General features: G+C 43.9%; 1 protein-coding gene across 4 annotated transcripts in view; it reads right to left on the minus strand.

Annotated features, from left to right (window-relative positions):
* The window catches only part of UBN2 (ubinuclein 2), a 624,092-nt gene that overhangs the window by 192,127 nt on the left and 418,674 nt on the right, over positions 1 to 13,291 (minus strand). The gene's annotated exons all lie outside the window — the stretch shown is intronic.

A 13,291-nucleotide genomic window follows, 5' to 3' on the forward strand; every position in this document is an offset into this window, starting at 1 on the left:
GAAGGGCATGCCCAGAGGTGGCAATCCCAGTGGTTGGTAAGGTACGGACTGCCTCAGTGTAAACCCCGAGCAGCGGCAGGGCAGTGCAGATTTAGTCAGATCAGAATGGGTTAATCATCCAGCGGCGCTGACAGCATTGAGGTTGGCACCGGATAGGGAGATGGGGTGGAGGGGGGGGGGGGGGGGGGAATAAGACTGGGGCGGGTTCTGAAACCCATGGTGGAGCCCCACCTAATCATGGGACAGATTGAGGGCTTGGGTGACGTTGGGGGCAGCTGGCAGACAGTAACCCAGTCGCAGCAGAGGGTGTTGGTTACACAAAGATGGTGTGCATGATGTTGCAAAACTCTTAACTGGGCAAGCCTCGCTTCGGCTCAAGGCAATTCTGGGTAGTGCAGAGCAGACCTGGACACCAGTTCCACATGTGCAGTGCGGGAGCAGGGGCCTCAAAGCACAACGTTTGGACAGGTAAAGTGAAAAACACTTCAATGACTTATTGTGCTTCTTGGACTTAGTCGACTTAGAGGATGAAGTCTGAGCAGCAAGACGATCGTCTGTGAGAACATTTCAGAGAGTGGCTAGGAGATTTGCAAGGGTAGCTGAAATGACACGGGCCTTCTTCTACCGAGCCAGCAGGAGCTTCATTGCCTCTTTGTGAATCGCATTTGGAGTGCATCATCTTAAACTCGGCCCAGGCCTTGGTGCCATGGTCTGACCCCAGGCACCAGAGAAAGACTAGGTGAAGATCAGAGACAGACAACTGTCAGATATTCTCTGCAAGGCTTAAACCCTGTAGGTTTAGTAGGGAACATGACCCTAGTACACTGGGAGCACTTGGTCAAAAAAAAAAAAAAATTGACCTAAGTCGAAACATAAGTGGTAAAAAAGTGACTGCGGTAGCTCTCCAGATCAGTACAGTCGGCTGTAGAAAGAAAGGAACTGATGTCAGAGTGCCAAGATGACACATATATGGGCACTGCCCTATAATTTCCGACGCAGACAGAGCTGACCGATGTTACCCACTGGAGCAAAGAGGAACTGCTCAAGATTTTCGGGATCCAGCCTAGCGTCAAGAGAATATTCTAAGGTAAGGAATCTGTGGTTAGAAACCTCCATCAGAAGCACTAAGTAAAATGCTCTGAGAACAAACTGAACTGCCATTAGTAAAGCACATTGATGTGCCGACTTTGCTGCTGAGACACTGGCCTTTGACTGTCCGTTTACCAAACGATCTCCACAACCTGTTAGGGAAGGGCATCTATGGAAAGTTACTTGCAACTTTTAGAGGGGCATAAGTGGGCGGTTGGAGTGGGGTGGGTTGAGAAAGGACTTAAATATTTATTAACAAGATAATGTTTTATCATAATAGTTTATAGTGAACTAGGTTGCACCACCAACCAGTTGTTTGTGAACACTGCCTGGCAGAGGGCAATGTTCTCATGGAACTAATGCTATACAAGATGTCCAACAGTTTTATTATTCTCAATGTTCAGGAAGCATCATCCGATAAAGCAGTAGCATCACTTGTGCATTCTTAGATAGGATTTGCCAGTTACCATCTCCATTCAGTGCAGTTGCATTTGTTGGGGATTTGGTGAGGTTATTTTGGCACCGAATATGCACTCTAACATGTAAAATAGACCCTGCCTGAGTGAGAATGAGGCATTGCTCTCTGCTTCTTACCAGCCAGTTGTCCAAGTATTGAAAATCTTGTACAGTACTGAGGCAAAGGTGCACTGCCACCTGTGGGGCTGTTGTCACCCTAAAGAGTAATACTTTTAACAGGTAATCCATTACCCCTACCACAGTCCTCATGTACTGGAGGGTGTGCTGGTTGGATAAGGAAGTGGCAAGTAGCCACCACTATGCCAATGCGGAGCCGAGGACTGAGTGTAGAGTTGTCATTTTGAAATGCTATGATGTTGGCTGATTACAAACAAACAAGGGAACCCTGTGAGTCAAAAGGGACCAAGGATGTACAATGTATTGTAAGAGACAGTCATCCCTATCAAAGAAATATAGGCAATGTTTCACGGAACCACATTACGATTTGCAAAGTTATTGACCAAATGGAAAAATATATTTATTTAAACGAACAATCAAAAAAAGAAAAAAGATCAAATTATAAACAATAAGCAGTAGGTAAAAAATGGGGGTTGGAAATCAACAGATTTCTAGACCTCGGGCATGTACAAGCAAGGTGACTTCAACAATTTACATATTTACAACAGTCACAATGTAATTCCAAATGAAAACAATTGGAGTCAAGATGTAGTTGTCAACGACGTTTCGAACACAACTAGCGTGTGGGGGTATCATCAGGACTAAATAAATTATGCCTGAGAGAAAGCAATTGTATCAAACTCTGTCCCTCCTTGGAGGACAGGTGGGGAGGAGCCAAGTCCAGTTGTATTGACCGCCAACCCCTTGCAGCCAAGACCGGCACATGATACAATATAGGCAACAGGGTACAAATAACCTTACCTGAAGATAAAAGGCCAAGCAAAGGAGGATGAGTAACGTATAACTCAAACATGTCCTCTTGCGACCGGCGCAGGAAGAGAATGCACAGGGCCTCACTAAGATTCAAAGGCGGTGTCGTGGTAAGCGTGATGTCAGGGGGAGCAGAGACAACTACATCATGACTCCAATTGTTTTCATTTGGAATTATGTGGAGCACAAGGTGTTCTTAAAATTGTGACTGTTGTAAATATGCAAATTGTTTTTGAAGTCATCATGCTTGAACATGCCTGAGGTCTGGAAATCTCGCTATTTCCAACCCTCCTTTTTTACCGACCACACTTTGTTTATAATTTGATCTCTTCTTTTTTTGATTATTTATATAAATATATTTTTCCATTAAGTCAATAACGTTGCAGATCGTAATGTAGTTCTGTGCAACATTGCCTATACTTCTTTGAAATTATGTTGGCTGAAACATTCTTCCTTTCTCAGTAGATATGAAGGTACAGGGAGTAAATGCACTGTTCCTTCTGACGTTGTGGGGCTGGTTTTATTAATAGCTTCATATGAGGAGGCATTCTAGTCAGTGAGCAAAGCCCACCACCAGCAGAGTGACTAACATGAGTGAGCAAAGGATGTTATCTACAGCAGTATATGCTACAGTCATTGCACACAATATTCAGCCCCCATTAGTCTCAAGATTTCTACCCACTCTTCGCGGACACGGAATGGTAGGGGCAGGCGCAAGGTCCGCACTCACAAAACTCGGAGTACGTTTGAGTGCGGCACCTCCGCATCACCTGATGTGGCGTTAAGCAATCTAGCCTTTAGGTTGGACCTTGCAAAACACACAAGGTAGGTAGTAGCACTTTAAGGTTACCATATTTGTGTGGGATAGTTCACCATAAATTTTTTGTCCTGACGAAGCGCCATAGATCCGATTGCTATAGGGTACTAGCCCCGCGCAGTCGTTACGCACGGACTACTAGAGTTCCTTTAAAACCTCTATGGTAACATTGGCCTGTTATAGGTTTTTATCTCTGACGGGTCGGTCATCTTATTAAAAGATAGCTCATGACCTCCCTTATCAATTTTAACTCCTAATCACGTATTACTACGCCATTACAGATATCACCTCACTTGTACTCTTCATATGGCATTCTCTTAAAAAGATCTCAGCCAAAGTGACCCTTCGAGGGACCCATTGGGGATTGCAGCGCCGGCCCTATGATTAAGCATGACATTCCCTTGGCGGGGTGTGAGGGCAGCTTGAGACCGCCTCGCTGACTTCCTTATTGACCTTGGTCTAGCCACACCTGTTTAGAATACTTTTTCTCCAATCTTAGGAACAGATGGTCATTGTTTGAGTCTTTGACTGATCCGATCCATAGGAGCAGTGGCTCTGGACCTTCTAATTTAGCTCCCACCCCCCCCTCCCCTCCCACGAGGAATCTGATTGAAATGTGTTTACTTCAGTCTAATCCCATCCGCCAATGTTGCTTGATGCACTCTCTATTCTTACACAGAACTAAATCACTGAACACACAGGCTTTACATGTTCATGTGTTTGTAGCTCATGCAGCTCACTGGGTCCAAGTTTTTTTTTTACTCTGCGCTTTCCAGATGCCCCCGCCCTAACTTCCTCCATTTCTGGCCTCTCTTCTACATTGCACCTGCATTGGTTGAAATGGTCTTTTGTATCTTTTGTTATTTCCAGTATACAAAAAAGTAGAAATGAGAGTTAGGAAACGATGTGGGTTTACATCAATGCCCACCCCAGTTATAAAATGTAATCTGATATTCCTACTTTGCACTGCAGTCTGTGCCCGCTTAGAAACTGATAGTTTATCCCTCGTCCGTTTTCAGTCCCTGCCTGTATCTTCCTGTTCAGCATAATTTGAAAAACATAACATCAGCCAATGTACAGTTATACTCGCACAGGGTCAGTTTTACATCCTACATTTTTATCTGGTTTGTGGTCGCCATTTCTGCCTGTGCAACGCTGTTCCCACAGAGGGCCTTTCCTCAATGAGCATGAACAGCGCATGCAATAATCTTTCCAATGCAGCACCTTAATGGCCTGACTCAGCATTCCAGCACCACCTCACGGGGGACTGGCTCATCTTGCGTTCAATGCTGGAGTGAGTTTTTCCCCTTTCCAACTTGTCAGTCCGTTAGCCAGTGCAGATCATGTGGTGTCTCGGGCAAGGGTGACCTTGTAACCTTGTGATGCTCTCCCTCTAAGACTTGGTAAATAGTGGCAGTTCAGTGGGACTCTGGGTCATGGCGTATGTGTGTTTATTTCTTGTGTGTGTTACACCCTAAATGGAACTATGATCCGCAAATTGCAGGGGGTTCGACAGGGCTGCTATATATTTGTTTTCCGATTATTATAGCTCTGCGCCTGGCTGCAAGACTATCTGAAAAAAAAATGAATGTGTAGGTAACGTATATAATAAAAATCAACAAGCATTGTTGAGCCCTTGTGTTGATGCTTTTCTGTTTTGTTTAAATTTAAATTAATATTTATGTAATATGTTTGTGTGCTTCAGGTTCTTGAGAGAACTTGGAAGGGTATAGAATAAGGACACATCTTGGTTCTTTAAATAAGTAATATGTTATGTGTTTTTCCGAAAGAAGTCTATTTTTGTGATAGTAAAGACATTAACCAGTTGGTTCTCTAAATCGATATTTCAGAATGGAAAATATGTAATCGGTCCAGCTTCCTTCCTTCCTTTTGAGAAGCAAGGCTGGTAGTAAAAGAGGTGGAGTTACTGCCAGCCGTGGTCCTCATAAGCAACGACTATGTATGAAGTGTGTGTTTACGCACCGCTTGCAGGTTTTCAAAACACAAATAAAAGACATTGTTATTTACAATGCCTACAGCTCAAACTCTCGCAAATGCGAGACCTATTGAACTGCAACTGCTTGTTTTCTGTGCCCGCATGATAACCAAACAAAGTGTTCTCTGAAAATATATTGCGGAGGATTCTGTTGAGCTCCCAGTTTGAGGTACTGAGATGAAGCCAATAATAAAACACCTTTCGACAAGGCCATGGCAATAGCCATTGGACTAATAATGGTCACTAGGCTAATAATGGCCATTGAAGATCTCATTAAAAAAGAAAAAAGTTGCGCAAGGTTCTATCATTTGTGTGTAGCAGGGTAGAAGCATTGGCCATTTTCATCGCTATTGGAAATGTGCCACACACTTCACTGATTAAAGTTAATATGTTTGCTATCCTTGTCAGGAAAACTGTGGTGCAGCAATGACATTTATTTACAAGAGATAACATTACAGAGTCTGGTGGAAGATCTGTGATCACGAAATAAAGGATGTTACTTAGGAGGACTATATATATTTTTTTTAAGTGAGATGCTGCTGCCTTTGCAGATGCAGGAGCTAAAAATTGTTTCATAACATTTTAAAAGACTTTGGACCAGTGGAACTCTTCAAGAAGTGGTCTTGACGAGAAAGGCAAAGGGACCTTGATCTTGTTCATTACCCTGTTCAGAACCTTTTGGAATTTTCTTTTTACTTCATCCATAGGAAATATTCTGGCTTGAGGACAATCCAATAAAGTCAGAGAATATCTTCTGGCTCCTAGAGAAGAGCAGTAAGAACTTGACGCCACTGTCCAAAAACTATGCTGTCTCGAACAGGAAAACCTCCTGGAGTGTCTTGAATAATGTGTAGCCCTGTTTTTGGGCCTTGCTCCAACAGGAGGATACAATCTCCTACTGGAGTCTTGGACCTCACTGGTGTATCATTGGGAGTAGGTTGCACCCTTGGTGGGAACGACGAGACATGTCCCTTGAGTCAGAGGGGTAAAAACTAAAGCTAGTACAGGGTAAGCTGCTCCAACTGGCACAGCTTTATGAGGAGTTTGAGGCTTCGGCACAGGCGAATCTCTATTTCCACCACCTGTGTTAGATCCTTGGGGGGAGAGTGTACCCTTAAACATTCAAGGTCGTAAGAAGCCTTCTGGACTAGAGACTGAGCATTTCTGCAGGCAGGTGGAGAAGCAGATAACTTTGTATGCTTTAATGGTGTAGACTACAACATCAATTGCCTTCTTGACGTTAACTATATCTGCTCTAGAGGTTATAGACCTTGATGTCATGCCAGATAGGCACAGTTTCCCATATGGAGGTCTTATTTCGGATCTCCCATGAGAGATGGTGGATGGAGTTCTGCTAGGGAGGACCACTTTCTCCTTGCGCACAAGACTTTCCAGAGTTCTTCACAAAGATGAACTTCGGGAATAACTCTTTCGCTGTTCTACTAAATACATTTGGAAAACAAGCTGTAGGAAAATGGGTATCCAGAAGATTTTAAATGCACTAGTCATAAGGACCCGTCTTTCTTTCCTGGCATGAGGGACACATCTCAAAAAAGAGATAGTATTTTTGTGGAGAGAGGGAGATGTATTTGATCGAAAAGGACAAACACTTTCTAAGCCTCAAAAGACATCAAGTGAACATCTTTAACAAGTGAACAAATTATCAGTTTCTCAGGATCCTATTGTTAAGAATGAGAAAAAACTGGAACAACTGCCACTGATAGACATGAGGGGATACTAGAGTATTGGAGTTCTGTAAAAATTGCACTGTCAGTTTACCAGCCTTGCAAGGTTTCAGCCAAAGCGACTGCCAAAACTGAAAGAAATTTTGCTTGACACCTGATTTAGCCAGTGACTTTTTTCCTAAAGACCCTTTGCCCAATATCTTAGTTGAATAGGTTACCAAAACTTTTTTTTTTAAATTGGCTTTTCTAATTAATCTTTGATTCTGGGCATGAGAGTATTCACTGCCTAGGCTTGTCAATGGAGATTTCCTCCCCCAAAAAACTAACAAATTTACAGGAAATATCTGCTACAATTTAACTATGGACCCATTTAGTGCAACCATCAATTTAGACCTACTGCAGTTTGAAAGAAGTATTAGAGAGTACTTTTGATCTTAGGTCTGACCAGTGCTTAAGGTGACCATTGGTACAATGTGCATAAAACACTGGCTAAAGGGCCAGAGCACTGTTCTTCCACAGAATAGTTGACTGCCGCCATGTAGTCTACTAAAATACTTGCTTTAAAGCCTTGAAAGTCCAAGGAATCCTTGACAAAGGGGACTTCAAACACAACTGGATCACTCCACAGGCACGTCAATGGGTCCTCAGTGACATTGATGACCTTAATGTGCCTTCGAGGATGCCAGGATGATCATGGACAGGCAGGAAAAATGCCTGCGAGGGATATTTTAATGAATTATCTCAGTGTAGGTATTACCTGCTTTAAGAGTCCATTTTTTCTATGCTACATTTGCTTCCGTATCCCCTGTACTAGTTTAGAAACAAAATGATTACTTATCTGTAAGAGTAGTTATGCAGCTTGAAGAATTTTCTAGATTGACATCCCTTGTAGCCATCTTCAGATTTTTTCCGTATTTTTAAAAAAATCTTTCCTTTGACTTCATACTGTCTATAAGAGTCTCTCCTGTATACCCGCTTGGGAATGCCTTATTATGGGGAGGACGACATGTCGCACATAAATCCAGAAAATTCTACAAGTTGCAAATCCCCTTCTGTAAGTAGCCGATTCATTTTGCAGTATTAATACTTTCTGAATTAATTTGCTGTGCATTGAATTTAAAGAGGTACTGCCTTCTCCTGCAGATGCGCTGAAATGAGTGCGTGCCAGCAAACAGCAGCTTTCAAATTTTCTGTCCAACCCATGTCTCTCCCTTGGATTGAATGTCCACACAATAGTGTCTTGTTAGTACGTATGCAGAACCATACTGCTGCTTTAGATATGTCAATAATGGGGATTATTGCCAATGCAAGCGTTGCACCCTTTCTCCTTGCATAATGAGCCAAACTTCTCCTCTAATGCCATTCGTGCTTTTTTGTAAAATGTCTGGTCTGTGCTATCCATCCTGCCATGGTTCCCTTTTACATGGATGAACTTTTGTTAGCTGGTGCAAAGGAAACCAAGAACTGTGCTCCCTTCCTAAATTGTTCTGTTTCTTGTGTGAAGTACATGAATATCTTTCTGACACTGAACATGTCCAAGGCCCTTTCTGCAAGTGCCTTTGGATGAAAAAACGAAATGGTTACTTACCAGTAGAAGTTGTTTTGATGGTTCAGAGATTTTTATAGATTCACATGTTTTGCATTATTGTGCATTCTTGTGGTAGGTCCGGAATGGTGTTTTTCTTTTTTTGTTTATGAACGTAGCCAGCCACCATTTGCAGGTATGTTTATCCCCTCAGCGACATCAGACATGCACACCAGAAGTTCCTGCATGGGGTCACCATCTTCAGAACCTTTTTGATAAGTTGTTGACCGTCAGTTTGCCTGTCGTCATTTCTGGGGAGGTGGCTGGGTTGCATATCAATCCAGAAAAATCAATTTTTAAAACTACTTTTACTGGTAAGTAACCGAATTAGTGTTGCAGCATGAATCCTTTTCTGGATTCCCATGCTATTCAATGATTTTACAGCTGAATCGGCCTCCTTGGGGAGGTTGGGTTGAAATGCACTGGAATTTGCAAACAGGTGCTTAAGGACCGTGTGTCCACCCTGTGCTTTCTTGTTTATCTAGATGTCCACATATTATTTATTGAGTTTGTGTACTGGTGATCATCTTCCTGCCATACAGATGTTGCTGATGGGCACATTTGCCAGGAAGGTCAGCGATGTTCCCTTTACATCCGTGGAGTGGGACCAGGACTTTGCTGGTAGTGTTTACCCCACTTTTGTGTATTAAGTTTGTATTATGTACAAGGCATGTATTAGATCAGATCTGGACTTTGAATTTATCCCTTTCACCACCTTCCACGTCTCCATGTGTATGGTCAGACCACTATATAGTCGAGACGACTATCACTCTCAGTGGGCGTGCAAGGGCCTCTCCAATTTCATCGAGAGCTCTCGCTTCCTTGAGCCTAATCAGGCTGGCTTTAGGCCAGCCCACTCCACGGAAGCTGTTATCCTGGCAGTTATGGACACTTTAAGAGGGAATGCAGATGCCAAGAGACCACAGGCGCTGGTCCTTTTGGATCTATCTGCCGCGTTCGACACGGTGGATCATGACATCCTTCTCCACCGTGTCGGACAGGCTGGCATTCAGGGCGCAGCCCTTAGGTGGGTGGAGTCATTCCTGACAGGAAGATCACAAGCTGTACGCCTTGGCCCCTTCACCGCATCAAAATCCCTAATCACCTGTGGTGTCCCTCAAGGTTCCTCTCTCTCCCCGCTATTGTTTAATCTTTATCTCCGTCCCCTGATTCATTCTCTTCATAATTGGGACGTTACCGTCTTCAATTATGCTGACGATTTGCAGCTCATCTTCCCCCTTGATTCTCCTCAGGCAATCAACAACTTCCATGCCGTTATGACTCATATCCAACAATGGATGAATTTGAATCAGCTAAAATTAAATCCTGGAAAGACCGAGCTACTTCTCCCCGGTTCCAGTGCTGTACACTGGGGTCCGCAGTTCTGGCCCCCCGTTTTGGGTCCCCCTCCTACACCACTCAAGGCCGTCAAGAGTCTGGGGGTGACGATCGACGCCGAATTGTCGCTTAAAGCTCAAGTAGGGGCCACGATCTCTTCGTGCATGTTCCAACTTCGAAAGATCCAGAAGATCAGACACCTACTCCCACATGCGGCTCTGTGTCAGGTCGTCATGTCCCTTGTCTTATCGCGCCTTGACTTTTCTAACTCCCTTTACCATGCACTTCCACGAGTTCTCCTACATCGTCTTCAGGTTGTACAGAACCAGGCAGCCCGCCTGATATTTAAGATCCCTAGGTGGCAATCCGCGAAGCGTTTGCTCCGCGAGCTTCATTGGTTGCCAGTGAAGGAGAGAGCTGCCTTCAAGATGGGCTGCATGGTATTCAAATCCCTTCACTGTCCCTGCCCCGCGTTTATAAAATCTCTGGTCACCTTGTATCAACCTGCACGCTCCCTCCGTTCAGCTTCCCTTCATTTGGTCGTCACTCCTAAATTCAAACTTAATAAGTTTGGAGGTCGTCGATTTGCCTCGTCGGCCCCCAAACTTTGGAACTCCTTTCCTCTGGCCATTAAATCCAGCAATTCTCTTCTTCAGTTAAGGAAATCCCTCAAAACTTTTCTTTTCACTCTGTCAGGATAAACTCTCCTTGCCCTCACCTCAGTTGTCCTCCCAGTAAGCGCCAAGAAACCCTTGGGTGTTAGTGCGCTCAATAAGTGTCATTTAACATAACATTATTAGCACAATATATTATGCAATGGTTCCCTGGTGTGCTTTTATTCATCATTTCAAAGGACACCAAGAGTTGAGTTGCCTTTCTTAAAGTATTTGTCTCTTAGAGACAGGACATGAGTTGCCTTTTCCTGTCTGAAGGGTACAGGGCTCTTAGTGTGTGCATTTTGGGTTTTGAAAGAAAACCAGTGGTATTATGGTTTGGTTAACATGTAAGTGCGATACCACCTTAGAGAGAAATGAGAGCTAGTTCTCAGAGCCACCTTGCATTTGCAGGGTGAGCTCTAGGGTGGTGAATGCTGACAGTTCATTGACTCTACATAGATGGCTACTAGGCAAGCTGGCTTTAGCATTAGTAATTGGAGATCTCATTTGTGTATAGTTTCAAAAGGTTCTATTATCAGTTGAGTGAACACTGAGTTAAGGTTCCATATCTTTGTTGGGATTTTTTTTATCTCTCCAGGTATCTCTTTCTAACTGGTAGAGTATACAAACTGTTCTCAGGTAGTCTCTGATGTAGGAGAGAACAGATGTGTTGACCTGGTGCGACCTTTCCTGCTTCTTGCACCAGTGAGCATATCTATTCCACTCAGCAGTGTAACATTTGCACGCACGTAGTCTTCAGGATCTCCATTGTTTTACGCTGGAGCTGACCAAATTCTAGGTACTAAGGAGTCAACATGCTAGACCAAGAGTGGCAGGCTCCAGATGACATGGTAATCCCCCTGCCTTGAGTAGAGTCTGCATCAGGAGAACTAAGTTTGTCTGGCCCATTGCAGGACCATGGAGATGAGTCATTCCTGAGTGTCTGAATTTTTCTTAATACCATTGGTGTAAGGAGAAATCTATGGGAGAGGGTACACAAATTTCTCTGGCCAGTCAACTGACAGAGCAATTCCTCATGGACCTCTGGTGTGGATACCTGGACCCGAAGTCTTAGTAAACTGCGTTTTTAGGGATTGGAAAAAGGTCTATGTTTGGAGTGCACCATTTCCAGAAAATGCCCTCCAGTGTTTGTTTCAGCTCCCATTCGTGGTATATTTGTCTGGTTTTTTTTTGCTGACATTTTGATGCACAGTAAGTGTATCACCTCCAGGGTTGCGAGTCTTTAAATTGAGCGTCTCCATATGTCCTGTACAAGTTGCGACAGCTGGAATGTAAATGTAAATGTTAATGTGCTTCGATTTATATAGCGCAACACTTTAACCCAGGGGTCTCAAGGCGCTTGCTTAGGGAACCCGTCCTGGTATTCCCCTGTGAGATACCCCGGCCGGGTATCCACAAGGTGAAAGCCAGGCATCCCGCCGCGAGGGGCCGTAGTGGAGATTAAGCAAGCTATTGCCCAGAGTCGCAGAGTGTGATCCCGTGAGTCGAGTAGGCACTGGAGCGAGAATTATCGACTCCGTGGATTTTTGAGCCCGAGACCCGCCGAGGCGGGGAATCGAACCCTGGTCCACGGCCGATCTCAGCTTCCGGGTCTGCCGCCTCTAACCACTGAGCCACGCTTCTCCACTGAATGATCTTGTGCCCCCTCCCCATTTGTTGAGGTAGAACATTGCCTCAGTTTGGATCAGCACCATCTTCTTTTTTAGGTGTGTCTGGAAGGCCCAGTGTGCCAGAATACTGTCTTGAGTTCCTGTAGGATTTCTTATATAATGCCTCTGCTGGACTCTACGGGCCTCTACAGGCCTCTAATCCTTAGGTTTTCCATGTGCGCTCCCCATCCTGTGTGGGATTAATCCATAGTGATGCCCCGCATAGACTTGGTGGCTTGAAAGGAATCCTCACTGTAACATGTTCAACCAGCTTACTTCCCTCTGATTTTTTTCTGAGACCACCACTAGATCCTCACAACTCAATGTGGTTTATGACCATCTGTGGTTCAGCCACTCCTGGATTAGGCATGTGTATTTTTTCACCTGTGGTATGAGGGGATGCATGAGACCATCAAACCCTTTAGTTTTATTACTGTTTATATGTTCAGAGATTGACCCTTTTGGTATAGGAGAGTCTGATCTGTTAATGCCTTTTATCTTGTGGGCACTGGGTAGGGTTCTGTTGCCTACGAGTTCAGTGTCGTTCCCAGGAAAATGTTTCCTGTCCCGGGTGCATGGATGATTTCTCCAGCTTTATGGAGAAGCTCAGCTTGTGTAGTGTCTCCATCACTGTTTGTATCTCTTGTTAACATGTGTGCCTTGAATTAGCATTCACTAGCCCATCTAGGTATGGGTAGACACCCTTGGTGTGAATTTTATGCACCTTGAACTGGTAGTTTATTTTACCTTTCACAAATCTGAGGTACCACCAGTGTCCTTGACTCATTGAATTGTGTAGGTAAGCATCCTTTAGACATATTGTGGATTGAAGTCTTTTCTTCAGAAGTGAAATTACACTCGTTACATCTTTTCTTTGAAATGTTCAGTTTGAAAAGAAAATCAAAATTTTCTCCTTAGAAAAAAAAATCACCCTAAATAAGGCAAATACAACTAGCTTTTAGTTAAAATACAGGCAAGGCCAAATGTTAAGTCTAACGTTTCCCTTTCATAAACAGGCACACAACCCCTCGAATAAAAAGATGCGTTGTGT

This window comes from Lissotriton vulgaris, chromosome 1_1, assembly GCF_964263255.1.
Source record: "Lissotriton vulgaris chromosome 1_1, aLisVul1.2, whole genome shotgun sequence".
NCBI classification, from domain to species: domain Eukaryota; kingdom Metazoa; phylum Chordata; class Amphibia; order Caudata; family Salamandridae; genus Lissotriton; species Lissotriton vulgaris.